Source organism: Ixodes scapularis, unplaced genomic scaffold, assembly GCF_016920785.2.
Source record: "Ixodes scapularis isolate PalLabHiFi unplaced genomic scaffold, ASM1692078v2 PGA_scaffold13__105_contigs__length_92229423, whole genome shotgun sequence".
In the NCBI taxonomy this organism is placed as follows: Eukaryota; Metazoa; Arthropoda; class Arachnida; order Ixodida; family Ixodidae; genus Ixodes; species Ixodes scapularis.
Genome location: NW_024609839.1, coordinates 24,787,277 through 24,792,720, shown reverse-complemented (window position 1 = coordinate 24,792,720; position 5,444 = coordinate 24,787,277). Strand labels below are relative to the sequence as shown.

Below are 5,444 nucleotides of genomic sequence, written 5' to 3'. Positions count from 1 at the left end.
AAAACAGGGTCCGGATTGCGCATGTGCCTTTGTGCGCCCGCACTCTCCTCGTTGCTTCATCTGAGCTCAGCGACGGTGGAGGTCGGATTTGCGTGGAGCAGACTACACTTGTAACCCGTCGTGCGGGCTGGCGCAGATGTTTGGACCACATGGCCACGTGGTACGAACAGTCGATGACGACACGGAACCAGTATAGGCAGCCGCAATTAAAGTTTCGGTTTCACTTTCGGGTTTACGCTTAATAAGGATTGAGATAAAAATAGTGAACTTTCTGGGAAACAAATGACGTAGAACCGTGTTTTAGTGTTTCCCAAAGTATAATCATTAATTATCCCGATATTTTCAAAACTAACCGGAGCTGTCCTTTAAGGGGGCATTGAAGTCATCTTTGACACAGTCTTTTTACAATGATAACTCAATCTGTCATCTTTGACACCGTCTTTTTACGATGATAACTCAATCTGTGCGTTCCAAGCATTCTAACAAACCCAAAGTTGCAATCCTGCACGACCTGTTTCCCAGGAGATCTTTCTTGTGGTCGACTAAGAGTGCTTGTCTTCTAATTGCAGGCGATGGCTTCCCCTGAAGCCATATAACGGGGTATCCTCAGAATGTGTGCTTATGCTCTTTTCAAAACGAGTTATAATAACTTTGTTTAGAACCTGCATGGATTTTAGGAACTTCCTTGGTCTAGAGAATGCAGTACACCAGAGAGATGTGTGCTTTTGTATTGCCCTGAGATGAGTAGGCGGTTTTGTATTTTAGAACTTGAAATATGCAATAACTAATATCTTTTGAAGAATAAGATATGAAAAAAATGACCTTCAGATATGACTTGAAGGCCCCTTTAAGGTGCAACAGAGTAACACATGCGTTTTCTAGAAACTTGATTTAATCTTACCAGTTGCAGGCAGAACTCCTGGCTTGCTTTCAGCTTTTCCTCAATTTCATCAACAACTGCATCTGTTTTCAACGGTAGTGAAATACAGGCTTCTTCAGCTGGCTCGCAAGGTTCTTCTCTTTCCAACAGCTTTTTTGGTTATTGTTTTCAGTTGCTTCTTTACAAAGCGAAGCTCTCTTTGTATAAGACGTGAGAAATCTGAAAGCACAACAAAAGCAAAAAGCGCAAACATGTTAGACAACAGATAGAATGGAATGTAGTGTCGTTTCTGTTATCCAAAGGAGGGCACAGAGAGACGCACCAGCTCGCTCACATAAAGATATAGAAGCTACTGCATGCGCTATAGCAGTGGTCTCAAACTCATTCGAGCGTGGGGGCCAGACAGCGCACACCGGAAAGGTCGCGGGCCCACGTAAGACCGGGGGGGGGGGGGGGGGGGGTTAAAAGTTTTAAAGGAAAGAGACCTCGCTCTCATTACTTTTTGTAAAATCACAGTTTTGCCGGTGACGTCTTTCGTTTTCATTTGTTTTGTGACCACTTTGGGCCCTGCCCTGATATGACAACAAGAATTAAAATTACAGCGTCCCGCCAGCATGCTGGCATTTTTAATGGAACAAGAGAAGTACACCGTCGTTCCCGTTGCTCAATTTGCGCAGGAATTAACCAAGCTCAACACGTCTCTAAAAAATTGTCAGCTAATTTGAGAGTTGTTGCTTTTCCGACAATTCTTTTTTTTTGAAGGCGAGAATCCTGAGCTTGTAGCTCTATGTTTGGCAGCTGCTTCTGCTGATCGAGAGTTCGCGCAGCCGAGATCCATCCTTCAATGAATGGCTTGCGCTTGCAGCCTAGTAGCGGAATCGTTGTACGTTAAAGAAAGCTGGGAGGTAAAAAATAAAGTGAAGCAAAGGGCAAATGAACACAGATAAGTAAAAAATATGTTAATATCTCAAAAGAGCAGAGCTAGTTTTCAAGCGAAAATGAATCGACGAGATGAGATCACTATGGTCAAATACGATATTCTCTATGGCACATTCCTAGCGCACGAGACATGGGAATCGGGACTCGTAACCGGTTGCTTGCGGGCCGCGTCCCAGCGAGTCGCGGGCCGCATGCGGCCTGCGTGTTTGAGACCCCTGCGCTGTAGCATCCACTAGCGCTGCTACTTAAATAGCAATACATCAGTTGCACTGACGTAATTTGGTCCTTTTTTTTTGGGTGGCCGAACTTCCTCGAGCATAGCCTATACTGTACCTATTCTACAAGCAGGTCGTGAGTGAGCAGAAAGGAGTCAGTGCAGCTTGCACCGGATTAACGGCACGCTTCTGCCACCAGCGAGGAAGGACATGACGCCACATACAGTCCACGCATATAAACAGTACATTCAACATTAGGTTAAATATGATCATTAATAACTGCCACTGATAAGAAACAACACATCTGTATTCTGGACGATCACTACTGTAAATTAATACTTTGGCGGGTGCGACAGCTTGCAAATTTCACAAAGTGCCAGCTTTGGCACTACGTTGCATGCACCGACATTCCCAATTGGGATCGGTATGATATATATTCGTATCCATGAGGTGACATCTTCGTGGAAGTCATTTTTTGTAATTTTTTTTTTCGAATTACGAAGTTCGACAAAAATGGGCACCTGTGAAAATTAAGTTGTTTACAGTATATTTCTCTTTGTAACTGCCACCTAAGCGGCTACTGAAGTAGACAAGATCGGAACATTTGCAATGCGACCTGCTGCTACATGCGCAGTATACACAACAAATGCAGTTGTGAGCACTGTTAGTACCATTGAGTCACAGCTTTGTGAGCCTGATTGTCTGAAGACGAGCATTCCTTCTCTGAGACAGACACTCTGTGCATGTATGTGTTAATTGTCTGAAGACGGGCATTCCTACTCTGAGACGGCTCTGTACATGCATATGTGTTAACATTGTGCAGCTCCTAAACTTAGCAGTGCTTCCGTGTTATGTGCTGTGCTGGAGGGCTCTCCCAATTCGAACGAATTCAAATGTGAACAATGCCTTACAACGGGCATTGGCAACGTTTATTGTTTGCGGATTGTGTGATGGTGTTACACACAGGCTGCAGTCCGATGCTGGCAGAGTGAGAGGGGATCATTAAGTGCGGGTTTTACCATGGGTTTTTTTGAGAAAAGGCTTCGGCATGCTGTCCTCGTCCCTTACTGGGCTGTGAAAGGCTCAGCATGCAGAAAACCTCTCCTCTGCGAAATACTGTACGCTGTGCATACTTTCATTCTCCAGAGACTCAGTTTCTGTGTTGAGTGATAAGTGTTGAAAAGGTGTATACGTTAAAATGAAAAAGCTTACCTGGAGGGCTTGATGAGGGTGGGACCATGAAGTTGCCTGCAGCTTCGTAATCACCTCTCTCACTGGAATGTGAAGCAAAAAGAAAACACTAAAGAGTGTTATCAGGGTATTCTGACTGCTCGCTTCGCTCGCGGTAGCGCACTGAGCCCGAGCACAACAAAGGGTTCAGTACACCACCATGAGGTACCATGGGAGCAAAATTTGTACCTATATTGTCAGAGTGTTTCCAAATAAAGCCACAGAGAGCACTTGCAATCTAACGGTAGCACCAAAGGAACAGTACATGTAATAAAAAAAGGAAAGGAAAAGGATTTAGTATTTCGACACCTCCTTGCAATGTGGCGACTAGTGCAATCGATATGGCCTAAAAGAGAGGCATCTGCCCCCCCCCCCCATGTGCATCAATTCCAAACATAGAGTAGGATCAATGTCCAAGATGAAACATTTTTTCTCTTTTCTGTGCTAAAATTAAATACTTATTCTATCGGAACAAAAATAATAAAAAGTTAGAAGTGTTAGTTTATACCATGCATAAAATATTCAAGCAACTGCATGGGCGTTGATAATCTGAGTTTCACATGCACAGAAAAAACACCCACAGACCCCTGCTTTCTGCGAAAGTTAGCGATGCGATGGTACATGACACCAATTGAGCAGTTGAAAACGCCCTGTCAATTGGAAGCACCTTCCAGCATCTACAGCCAAAAATGTCACTGATCATACGTTTCAAGCTGTCATCGATACTCTGTACTGTTCAGATTAAGCACAGAGCGTACAATTGCCTTATCCAACTGTTGTTCTCCTTTAGCCCCACGCCCCTTTGTAATGCCAGTGGCAATGAATGTATGTGAAATAAATGAAGAAATAAAAAAATACATAGGCCCTATTGAAATTTATTTCATGTTCAACGCCACCTAGTTACTTTAAAGATAACTAAAATAACAAAGAAAAATAAATAGTATCATTTTGCAAATAGAAATGCTGATTTTGATTTTAATGATGAACCTAGATGTTGAAGACATCTGTTTTGCTTTCTTGGCAAGCAAAGAATGCGAAGCGTCAATTCGTGCTTGATTGCGAGGGAAACAGATTTGAAAACGGTCTCCCACATCGCTGCAACTGGAACTGGTTACCAGCAACAACTTCGCGAAGCAAGCGGAGGTCCTTGTCAGCCTGAAATCGTTTCCGAGGCCTACACTGCGACGCCTCTGCAAAAGATGTGGTTGGAAGTGACTGGCGGCAGACATCTTGGATTGAATGACAAACGTAAGCGGTGCCACCCTCCCTGTGCTTAGTAAACATGGCAGCAGAACGGAGCCTGCGCTCCGATTGCCCCTTGCCGGCTAGGCGTTGTGGGCATGCGCAGTTGCCTCCTGGCTCGGGTGGAGTCGGCCATAACAACAAAATCGCTTCAATAGATGTTTAGTAACTAAGTCTTTAGTAGACATTCCCTAAGTCTCAGAACCTTGTTATCCTCGGGGACGGCTTTTCTTCGCAATGCAGTCAAAGCTACGAGCGACTGTGACCTTACACAACCAGGGCACTGATCGAAGCTACATACGTGCTCTCTTCACTTCCGGTATGCAAAGAAAAGTTGTCCCCAAGTATAGTACCTTCCTCACGGGCATTTGGTCTGGTCGAGGTTAACACTAAAGTGAACAAGTTAATCATATCCGCAAGTCCTGCACTATCAGTAAGAGGTTCTTTTTAAAATCAGGGGTCTGGAAAATTGTCTCGCTGAACCAATGCTCAATTTCATAAAATATGGACATGTCATACCTGTCCTTAAATTGTGTGAGTTAAGTCTGCATTTGATTACATTCATAGAATGCTTTCTATGTACAAAATTAACAGACATTGCTCTTTACTTCGCTTCTCCATTACAAAATATACAACATTCTCTTACCTTTGATGCCAGAAAGGTGGTGATGAGGCTCCTCCGATTCCTTCCTCATGGTCAGACTCATCCAATGCATCTGCATCTTACAAAAAGGAGTCAGTGTTTTATATGGCAGTGAAACACATAACCTTCAGATTTCATATTAATATTTATCATAACCGAAAACACTTTCTGTGTCTTTGGTGTGTCTGTGGGTATTATTCATTTGAATTTTAAGTTCAGATAACTGGTAATATTGCATAAATTAAACTCCAATAAATTTGAAACGTTATATCACTGAAACTTTACTGGCAGAAAA

At 43.3% G+C, this 5,444-nt stretch overlaps 1 long non-coding RNA gene across 1 annotated transcript; it reads right to left on the bottom strand.

The window, feature by feature from the left end:
- Window positions 1-1,035: 1,035 nt before the first annotated feature.
- On the bottom strand, window positions 1,036-5,221 carry LOC121835500. Its single transcript, XR_006077625.1, has 3 exons — window positions 5,153-5,221; window positions 3,247-3,308; window positions 1,036-1,099 (listed from the first exon to the last, which is right to left on the bottom strand). It is a non-coding gene; the product is annotated as an uncharacterized LOC121835500 (long non-coding RNA).
- Between the last annotated feature and the right edge of the window lie 223 nt (window positions 5,222-5,444).